This window comes from Amblyomma maculatum, chromosome 4, assembly GCF_055883805.1.
Source record: "Amblyomma maculatum isolate TAMU_Amacu chromosome 4, ASM5588380v1, whole genome shotgun sequence".
In the NCBI taxonomy this organism is placed as follows: domain Eukaryota; kingdom Metazoa; phylum Arthropoda; class Arachnida; order Ixodida; family Ixodidae; genus Amblyomma; species Amblyomma maculatum.
This window is the reverse complement of record NC_139347.1, coordinates 44,921,219-44,933,091: the sequence shown is the minus strand read 5'-3', so window position 1 is coordinate 44,933,091 and position 11,873 is coordinate 44,921,219. Positions and strand designations below refer to the sequence as shown.

Sequence of the window (11,873 nt, the reverse complement as noted above, 5' to 3'; positions counted from 1 at the left end):
CGACGCCCGAATATTGGTACAAAAAGGAAAAAAAAAAAAAAAAGGTTATGGACAAATCTTGCAAAGGTGTCTTCTGCATGTGTGCAGCTGGGACCTCTATTTATTGTCTCATTTTATCACTATTTAATACAATAGTATATACAAAAATGTACGGGCATAACCGCTTTCTTGAGCGCGTCGTACTCACCGCGGAGTGTCACAGCGCAGTCTGGGTACGTTTCATTTAGCGCGTTGCGGAATATCGGGCAAGTTATATGTCCCCTGTTATGGACAAGAGCGGCGCTGGTGAACGCTCACAAATTTAGGTTACACGCAGCATAAATACGACAATTGGACAGTCATCATATAATAGGTCAATAGTAAATACGGAAGGCATTGATTCGGCTCCCACTGACAACAAGTGGTTGTTTTATTAATGCGATAGCGTTAGAAGTGTCTTCGTTCATATAATTCCCAGGACCGAAAATTACGCCGCCAGACAGAAAGTGAAAACTGTACGTTTCTATGTACATTGCGTCCATGTCACCATCTCTCGACAGGTGTTTCACCGAAGGTATACAGATGGCATATAAAAAGGAGCCTGGTTACGAAACACGTGCAAGGGTCGGCAAACACAGCCGTAAAGGAATTACGAGGACCCGATGTAAAGGCATTGGTAGGTTCTAATGTTGCAGCATGCTGCAACATTAGAGGAGTCTTGGTTGGCCGAACATTAGAAGAGTCTTGTTCTGAAGCCTCCGCAGCCTGCCCCTTGGCGGTTAGGAAGAACCTCCTGCTTCTGGTTAGTATATACAGAAGACCCGCCTGCCACGGTTGACAGGTACTGGCAGGTTTCTCTGCGGCAGGGACGAATAACTCGGATACCACGAAAAACTTGCATCAATCAAATTGATGCACCCCTATGTTCAAGAAGAATAGGGTTACGAGCCAATAGACAAATAAAGACATTTCATAATCACATCTTTATTGTCCGCACGGTCTCAGCCGTCGGACATTGTGCACACAACCATAGCCACCTTTATAGTATATTTATAAAGGAGGATATGACACAACACATATACGTATATAAAGCTCGTCACATGAATCGTATACCTTCGCTTGTGAATTTGTTCTTCTGCACTATAAGCAAGTATATTTCATACATAAAGAAATTGCAGTATTAATTTCCCATTCATCGGCACACGGATGAAAAAAAAAAACATAATCCAAGCTTTCCGTGGTCTCTGAACGCACTGAAATCAACTGGTGATTGTTTAGAGGTGCTTGGACTAATCCCCATTCATTTTTCGCTGTTCAGAGTTAATTAATAAAGGAGTAAAGAGTAATTGAGCAATATTTGGGCTTGAGGATTGAATTCAGAAGTCATCGGTTGCCTTGAAAAATAGCTATCAGCACTGTTTGTACCAAGAAGTTACTTATGCAGCTTCACTTATTGGCAACAAACACACACACCGACACGCGCGCACACACACACACACACACACACACACACACACACACACACACACACACACACACACACACACACACACACACACACACACACACACACACACACACACACACACACACACACACACACACACACACACACACACACACACACACACACACACACAGACACACACACACACACACACACACACAGACACACACACACACACACACACACACACACACACACACACACACACACACACACACACACACACACACACACACACACACACACACACACACACACACACACACACACACACACACACCTAAAGTCACGCGACTAGCTTCTGGCGCATACAATTTCCCAATGCGCACGCAAAACCCCCCTGAAAAGAGCGTCCACGCATGAGAAAAACGGAATTTGTTCACCGAGAAGCATATTTTTGGACGCTGAAGTAGCATCGCTGTTACATGCATAGGGTTTTATTTTTTACCTCGCTATCTGGTTATGCCGGCTAAAAAAGAAGGGCTATACTTCCATCAAAGTTGCCTTCCTAATTAACTCACCCACTACTTGGGTGCGTTTGTGCACTTTTCCTTGCACAGAATATAGGTTTACTACTCCTCAAGGCGATGCAATATCTTTTATCTGCTCTATTAATCTCTTTTACGCTCCCTTTTTCCTGTCACCCAGTATACGAAGGCAGCCAATCCAAACACATTTCTGATTGCCCCCTTTCATCCTCTGTCTGCGGTGGGTAATTTTCTCAAACTGCGACTAGTCAACAGCCCAGTATACATTTATTCCGACAAAAAAGACAAGCTATGACACTCACTTGCAGCTTATCAAGCGAAAGTATGTCGATGCAGGGTTTTGATATATATATATATATATATATATATATATATATATATATATATATATATATATATATATATATATATATATATATATATATATATATATATATATATATATATATATATATATCTGTAAAATATCAGTACGCGCAGTTTCGACAAAGAAAGTTGCTGCACATCTCCGAGAAATTATTACCAGCTTATACTGAAATATATCCTATAAAGCTGTACTTCGCTCATCTGAGCTCTAATTTTATTGGGTATATTGAGGTTTAAGTTTGGCGGGCTACTCCACAAAAGTGTGTTTAGATAGAAAGATAATTGAAATTATTTTTTACAAGTAAAATGTCGCTGCACAAGCTGTCATTTTCATGCTTTCCATCTTCTGCAGTCTTCTATCACATCCCGACACAGCTTGTCAGCATTTTCCCCTACAAGTGAAAGTCGCCATTTTGTATGTGCGCGTCTCTTGACTTACGTCCAGTTCTTGTGCAGTTTCTTCACAATCTCGCAGTGCCAAATAAGTATACTAATAAAACATCCCCGTCTAGATGCCTATACTTAACCGCCGTTTCTTTCAATATTCGCCCTTCTGCGTATTGGTCACAGGTGAGCTGCGATAGCTTACTGCAGGCAGGATAGTCAACGCAGTGGAGATAGATTACTTAGTACCTCACTCACTCTTAGCCCTTCCTACAAAACACTGCGCATTCGCATCGGTCGTTAATTGGACTGCTTCGGTGTGCCATCAGTGGTGTCGACAATAGCACTAGAATGACACGTTGTAAGCCTTCACTCTTATGTTGTTCACTGCAACTTCTTCCTGTCCATCTCGCAATGGCCCAAGCAAGAGCACGAGCCGCGCTCAAAAGTGTGATGCTTGAGCGCAAAGCTCAAGCTCAAGCAGTTCAGGCGTCATTCACATCGCATTCTCACCTCGGATTGCGCAAATGGTGAGACCAAATAAACAAAACGTCGTTTGGGCTTAAGTACATGATAGGAGAAGCGCATTCTTGATAAAGCAGCGCACAAGTGAGAAACAAAATGGTCTATCGTACTCGTTCATTCTCATGAATTTCTCTTTTGTATTCGGCTACGGCAAATACAGAGCACCCTATTGTAGCGAAAAGCTACACTACGCGGGGCAGAGCCGAGTTTCGCGGGAGTCTTGGAGGCGAGTTATGCGCATGCGCGATAACCAAGTGACGTCACGTAAAGCACAGGTGCGTCGCCTCCTCGTCACAGCCGGCCTCCGCCGGCGCGCTCGCTCCTCTCCGACGCCTGAATTTTAGTCGGAGCTGCGTTTAATTACGACAGCTGCTACAGATATCCGAAGACATCCTCCACCCCCGACACTGCAAACGCACAAGAGCATTGCGACTTGCAAAAGGCATTTGACAAGGTCTATCACACCGCTATATTGGATGCATTATCCAATCTGGATGTGGGAAACTGAACACACGCTTTACATTTCAGCATTTGTCCGGCATCTCACAGCAGAAATTCGATTCGGTCCCCTAAAATCCCCCACATTTAGACTTGGTAGTAGGGGCACCCCGCAAGGATCAGTCCTTATCTAACATCACACTCATCCCAATGACTCAAAAACTGTGACAGATACCAAACCTCTTCCATTCTTTATATGCAGATGATATCACCCGTGGACCACCACTGGGAATATCGGGAAGAAACTCTTCTGGAGGGGGCGGACATGGTGTCGAGATGCGCAGCCTCAATAGCTATGTTCCTCCAGTAAATCCGAGCTCCTAACAACAAGCACCGTGGAATGCGCGAGCATGACTTCAGACGCCTATATAGTACAGGCATTCATCATAAGCCGCATTCTCTACTCGCTGCCGTACTTATATCTAACAAAAACAGAGACAGACAAGGTGGATGCTCTTATCAGATAGGCGTATAAGGCAGCCCTTGGCTTCCTACACGCACCCCAACCTCTCGACTCTTAAACATGAAAGTTCACAACACCCTCAGTGAACTGGTGGAAGCCCACCGCATCGGCTCTCAACTACCCCACCTGGTCGGCAGTCGGCACATTCTCTCCTCTCTCCTACTTAGGCCGTTAGGTGCCCCTCCAGTAGAAACTTATGCTGTTCCAAGGACAGTCCGCGATCACCTAACTGTTAACCCACTTCCTAAAAACATGCACTCCCTTCATAACCAGGCCAGACGGGAGGCGAGAGCGCGTGTCCTACACAGAGCGCATACGAACGAACCTGACACGGTGTACGTGGACGCCGCAGTATCCCCACCGCTCAGCCTATGCGATATGCGCGGTATTCAGCCGCTTCGAACAGATCACATCAGGTTCTATCATTGCCTGAACACCCGTAGAAGCGGAAGAATCCGCTATAGCCATCGCGACAGTCTCTTCCACTGTCACCCTTATCATCAGTGATTCTAAAATTGCAATTTCACCCGAGGCCAGATACATACTGCCTCTCACAAAATCCTAACTACCAATTTTAAACCACCCCAACCCACAGAACTTGTCAGGGTACCAGCCCATTCGGGCAACCTCAGTAACGAAGCGGCCCATTCTGCTGCTCGAGCATACGTCGACCGAGCAACTGATACCGAGGACCTATAAGCAGCGCGCCAGAGATCGGCTGATCACGTACAATGACATTACACTACACTATCGCTATGAAAGACTTCCCTGCCCTCCACTACACCCCTCTCTAACTAAACCACAAAGGTGGAGACACCTTCAAGCCCGCACCTTCCCTCCCCAGCACTACTGGCACTCTTCTCCCCGTCTAGTCATCAATCCGAATGTTCCCATTGCTGGGCCCCGAGAGCTACATTCGAACATATCATGTTCACATGCCCAGAATTTAATCCACCGGCCAAATGGGGCCTTACGGACAACGAATGTTGGAAGATCGCGGTCTCCAGCTCAGAGCCGGCCTCACAAAGGAGGCTAGTCGACTGAGCTGAGGCAGTCGCCGTCAGGCACGGCCTGCCACCACCCGTGATTAGGAGCAGGGCCAGCCCTTGCAATATTTCGTGGCTCACCAAATAAAGTTTTTCACCACCACCACCACCACCACCTCGCTTCAGACAAAACTGTAGCGCAGAAACCACGTTTTCATCAAGAAGCTGCACGCGCGGAAGCACTGTGCACTCACGACTAAATTATTAAAAAAAAAAAAGTGTTCAATAAAAGATTTGCCACATGTGGTGACAGTATCATCAAAGTAAAACACAGATGACAACATACTAAGAAGAAAGAGTCTGAAGTATCAAACTCGTCCAAAACTCGTTTTTCACGTTCTCTCCTACTCAGGCGGCTTAAGAAGAAGAAGAAGATGAAGAAGAAAAACCAACAACTCATAAAAGTTACTTTCAGTATTCTCGATGCTTTAAAACCTTATGCCTTATACACCATCGGCACCATGACCCGGCCGTTCAAAAGCGGCTGACGGACTGGGCTTTGGGTGTCAGGAAGCACCAGCTTCCGTCCACAACACGCAGCCAAGAGCCGACCCTTCATTAGGATGTAATCACTTAAGGCTCCCAACATTGCATAAAGTTTTTCACCACCACCACCATGAGCTGGCTCGAAAACAGGCGCATCTGACTGCTGCATGCTGATTGCATGTAATCAAACAGCGCAGGTCAGCGGGCGCTTGGAGAAGCCCTCCGCGTGCATCGCTAGGAGCCGATGAGCGAGAATTTAAGAGGAAAGCGCAGCGCAGAGGAGAGTGTTCAAATCATCAAGAGGTTCGTTACTGCCGCATGCAGTTGGCGCTTGACAGCAGATAAATATTGAGAAAAAAAAAAAAAAGAGCAGGAAACCAAGTCGATGAATTGTCGTCCTGGCAACTTATAACGTTTTCTCGGCATCTTTAACATGATGACCATTTGGTCTAGTTGGTGCGAATCTAGCATATTGGACCAGCACAAAACACAAGAAAAGAAGTACACGTGACAACGCTGTCCCGTGTACCTTTTTTTCTTGTGTTTTATGTCTTTCATTGGTTCGATGCGGAGAATCCTTCAGCACTATGAAAGTTAGCAGACCTCTTCAGCCAATCACGACTGTGCACTAAGTGTGTTCTTCCGCTCTGCATCGTCTGCTCGCGGTGTATACAAATATTGTGAAAACAAAAGTATAAATACACGTTGTCTGCGTACTAAACCCAAAAAAGAACATTTGAAAGGTTAATAAACCATTTTGCTTAACGTTGCGCTGTTTGTCATGCCCTTACTTTTGGTTCACCGCATACAAACAAGACCACTGTGACAATTTTAGCCTTGAGGCGTAATTACTTCTTTAGTCCTCGGAAAGGCAAACCCATTGACCAAAATAGAGATTACTAGCTATTTTTCGCCCCTAGATATGTTGCTGTAAGTGAGATGAGACCAAAAGAAAGGCCGATGAAACGTTTACGATTGATTAACGCTCTGAAAAACGGACAGCGAGTTCAGTCCTATGCAGGACGTCCTGCTGTCAATGGGATTTTATAGTTTGGTAAAGTCGGGAACGCTAAACTCAATGAATAACGTATGCCACGGGAGCGTACGTGAATGCTCGATTTGATGTAGCATTTCTCGAATGAGCATTTTAAAACATGCTATGCTACATCATATACTCGTATGGCAACATTATACTGGCACTACTTTCCGGGGCGTCAGAACGTCGAGATCAGTGGGAGAAACGGGCAAACGGACGGCAGTTGGAAAGCTGAGCTGTACTGAGCGTTGACAACGGTCCTGTAACTTGATTTTCCTTGGTCTTGGGGCGCGGTGCGTCACCTTTTCGCATCGGCGCTGCAATTTCCATTTTCAACAAGATGCATATAGAGAAGGTAGGTATATTGACACTCATATCATTCTGCTTAACTTGATTGGCGGTTCTGGCGGTGTCTCCCGGATAGCTGCAGCCGTTTTCCGTTGTGGCGGGCAGATTGAAAATCGAGTTCGGTTCCTTCGCCCTGCTTTTGTCATTGAGAAGCTGTTTGAGTAATACACTTGTATAGCTATAAATGGGTCGCTACTCACATCCTATCACGCTGACTAGCTTGACTGGCTGTTCTTGCGGTGTCTCCCGGAAAGCTGCAATGGTTTTCCGTTATGGCGGGCAGTTTGAAAATTGTCTGGCTCCTTCGCCGTGCTTTTGTCATTTGCGACGCGGTTTAAGTGACCGTTATAGGTGGGTTGCTATTCACACAAATATAATATTCTAGTTCACTGTACTCGTATTATGCTGGCTAGATTGGTTGGTGTTCTGACAGCATCTGCCGGAAAGCTGCAACTATTTTCAATTCTGGTTGTCAGAAAATTTTGAGTCTGGTTGCTTCGCCCCGCTTTTGTCTTTGGGACGTTGAGTAATATGTAAGCAGGTTGATACAGAAACTCTGCAGCAAGCTGTTTGCCGCGTTAAGGACATAATTTACAACAAGCGGCAGGTTAAATGAAAAAGAAGAAAAAAATGTACACACACACACACGCGCGCACGCACACACACACACACACACACACACGCCCGCACGCACGCACGCACGCACGCACACACACACACACACACACACACACACACACACCCGCACGCACGCACGCACGCACACACACACACACACACACACACACACACACACACACACACACACACACACACACACACACACACACACACACACACACATGTTACGAGCAGAGCAGGTTTTCATCACCAGTGGGCCTGGTAATACCAGCTACCCTCCACAATGAGATCCTTCTCGCCTGCCACAGCGAGCCGACTTCTGTACACCTTCGATTCACTCTTACGAGCAACTGCTAGATTAAGGCAGAATTACTACTGTCCGGAGCTTGCCTCGTTCAGTAAGTTAATAAGGAAAACCAGTTCGAATGCTGCGGAAGTACCGATGCGTGTTGTGCAGCCAATATCAAGTTGGTTTATGTGCCTGAGGACGTTTATTTCTGTCGTTTTATCTGTATTTTTTTTTGTTTTCAAGTTATAGAGCGGCGCGACTGGTGTTTTTGTTACAGAAGGGGCTTTATTTGGTCTCCTAACACTTATTCTGTCGTGCAGGTGCGAACATCGATCACAATTAGTAACCGTGCATCAGATGCAGATGTTTGAGTGCTGGCCGTAACTGTCGGTCGGTTAATTTGAGAGCCATTGTCAGCTAGTTGAAGTTGTTGCGCAATTATACACATCCCATAGCTAAACCGTTGAATCCTTAGATCTCAATTGTTACTGTTTTGCACTAATTGTTTTAGCTAGGGCACTTGCTTGTCTAGATCAAAATATTTGAAGAAGTCAAATATTCGCATCGTATGCGGCGACTGAGGAACACAACTTCCTTGATGGCGACGGTGATCCATGATGGCGCAACGTTTGGCGCAAAGTCGTCCCATCCAAGGCAGCAATGGCGCAGGTTGTAGGGTGGTGGGGCCTTCTCATTCTGTTGGCTGCAATGTTGCTGTTAGAAATTTAGCGAAGGAATTAAGCTAGACGAGTGAAATTGTTTTGCAAAAGTTGGAATGGCTTTATTGTTTTATATCAATAATAATATCTAAGAAATCATTTGGCCAAAACTGCACTAAATTTGAAGAGGTTGTTGGTGTGTTGCAACAATTTATTTCAAGCTCAGAACACCACAAAATGGCACTACCAGGGCCATTATCTATATGGCGGCGCTTCACATTGCTGTCGCCACAGACAATGCGGATATTCGGCTTCTTGAGTTCGAATCAGGCAGGTACGTGCACCAAAGAATGCTGCCAACCAAATGCCATTTCTGGGCAAAATTTGAGTTTATGAAGGTTCAATTGTTTAGCTATCTGGGAAAGGCAAGTGACATGTGAGGAGCCTTTTGTTCTTTACCGCAGGGACGGCACGCCACCCCAAAACTTTGTCAGGCCGCACAAACAAAAGAGGAATGAACGAACACGTGGTCAGACAGGAAGGAGTTTTCCACGGGGAATGTAGCCCGAGTCCTTGCCACTACATTTTGTTTATTTTATTTATTCTATGTTATGCCACAGAGACTACATGGGTGATCAAAATCGCTCCCTTCCCCTTTTCTCCCATTCTCGACCCTCACAACTTTAGAGTGAATATCATGACACTGTCCCTATTCTTCAATGTAGCATATATAGCCTATGGGTGGTGTACATCTCTTACTGCTTGATAACATAATTTTTCTCTCATAAAAAGGGAAAAAATGTGTGGGTTAATTTTTTTTTTTGCCATGTATGGAGTAGGCATGCTTAAGAAAAAAAAAAAGAAAATGTGGTGTTTTATAATGGCTGGTTTTATACTGAAGCAAATAACTTGAGCATGTAGCACAGCCAGCAGGTAACTGAAGATGTGCGAGATATACATCTCTGTACTGTAAGGATGATTAGTTAAATAAAGAATCACAGGTGATAAATATATGATTCTTATCTGGTGGGACACAGTCTCTGTTAAAATAAGGAATTGCAGGCCAATTCATACATGTATTGCTGTTGTTGTGGCTCATATGTAATACATAAAGTTAATAATTAGTGAACTTACTCTAAAATATTCAGGTGCATGTTTTATTAAATGGAACTAACTTTCATTGCATTCCAGGTAAATCTGGAAGGCTTCCTGAGCTATGTGAATGCAGCTACTCTTGGCCCGCTCTCCCCTGGAATCAACATCATAGGCAAGGATGAAATGAATCAACGTCACATTTGATGCTAACTCCGTGTTCTTCATTTACATTTTGCAGTTGGTGAAAATGGAGCTGGAAAAAGCAACCTGCTTTACGGTACGCATTTCCTTTTAGAACTCTCTAATTGTGCTATTTGCCTCGCGTAAGCTTGCCAGCCACACAGGTGGCTTTTGGTGTGTCATATCGGCTCGTTGCTCAGGCTACATCAGTTCTTCCGAAGTGGCAAGAACAAAATTCACTCCATCATTAAAGTTGCTAAGAAACAGCTATAGCCAAGGCAAAGGCGGTTTGATCGTCAGAAGTGGTATGGGGTTGAAGTGTTTTATTCTCTTGCTCAGACACATTGTCTGAGCTCTTTTTCATTCCCTTAACAAGAATATCTGCCAGCAACTTCTGGATTGGCTAAATAAATGGACATTTCGTTGCTGTGCCAACGGAGTGACGAAGTGCAGTACAATGACTGCATGGGTGCAGTGCCCACGCAGGTGTATGTGTGGTCCATGCCATATCTAAAGGAGAGGACAGTTTTGAACAGACATAACTTAAAAAAAAGTGGTTGCTAACTGTAGGCATTGGTTACCGGCATCTGCATTACTGCACTGAACACAAACAGTGCTGATATCTAGGCAAGTTGGTAGGAGTACATAGCTAACCTAGGCACTGAAACACGGACACAGAGAGCCTAATGTGACCCTATTATTTCCGTGCCCGTGTTCCTGCACTCTTGTTAGCCAGTAAACAGAATCACTTTGGTATCTATCTATACCAGGCAGGCCGGGAGCAGTGAAATTCTTTAGTTTATAATTTAACCGAGGGTTAGCTTTTCATTAGGTCTAAAGCCTTTCTTCAAGAGCCTTATGCTTTGTGTGACCAGAAAGTGTGGTTAAGAAACATCTTTTGCACCTGTCGATCATCTGTGTATTGATAATAATTAAATGAATCACAGACAATAACTTGTGATAATTATGCATTGATTAGTCATAGTCATGATTACAGTGTCTGATGTAATAAGAACTCAATGTGGATGACGTCACTGCTTGCCCAGACATGACTGAACACGGCAGGCGTTGGCAAAATTCCATGTATAACAGAATGCATTAGAAACATGCAACTAGACGAGCAACAGGAAAGAAGTGCTTTCACATTGCCACACATCACATAAGGAGGCCTAAATGCCCCCCCCCCCCCCTGCCCTGAATTTTTTAGATAACCAGAAAAGCCTTAACAGTGCACTACTTTCTGTCACGGAGAAATTGTGTGTGGTGGTTACTGCCGACTTTGGTGCAGTGCTGACAAGATTACTGCACAGCAGGTGTGTCCGCAGGTGGCTTGCAGACATCTGCTCTGAATATACGAACAATGTCCCTAGTTATCGCCATAAAATATTTACGAGAGCCTTTTCCATTTGCACCCCTTTTAACACGTTAAGGCCTCATTTTTGTTTTACAAAATCCTGCTTCAGTGTTGTGATCGAAAAATCGCGAATCTATAGCTTTGACAAGTGGTAGTAGATTACCTCATTGGCTGATTAAATTGATTAACTTTAAGAAAGAATGAAAAAAGGTAGTGCAATTTATTTTACAACATACTTTTTTTTTTTTCATCCTAGGTTGTAGGAGAAAATGCATAGTTGCCAGATTTGTCATGCCAGCTTTGGTTCCAGAGGAAATGTTTTAGGCAGGCTGTAAGTTCGGTACACAATTTCTGTCGTATGTCCCATGATACCATAAACAACCATACAACACCAAGGAAATTTTACTACTTCTCACACACTTACATTCAGTCAACACAAGCACTATCAGTGCAGCATTTGCTAGTTTTTAGGGACTTAAGGGGGAGACTCGCTTGACAAAACAGTGATTTTCATCAAAGCAATCTCATTTTGTTGTTTTTGCTTGCTTT

General features: G+C 44.4%; 1 long non-coding RNA gene across 1 annotated transcript in view; it reads left to right on the top strand.

Moving 5' to 3' along the window:
- Nucleotides 1-10,067, top strand: part of LOC146190897 (uncharacterized) — a 24,023-nt gene extending 13,956 nt beyond the window's left edge. Inside the window, exons 2-3 of the long non-coding RNA XR_014706586.1 lie at nucleotides 9,887-9,962; nucleotides 10,029-10,067. This is a non-coding gene — a long non-coding RNA (uncharacterized LOC146190897). The remainder of the gene's footprint in view (nucleotides 1-9,886; nucleotides 9,963-10,028) is intronic.
- The last annotated feature ends 1,806 nt before the right edge of the window (nucleotides 10,068-11,873 follow it).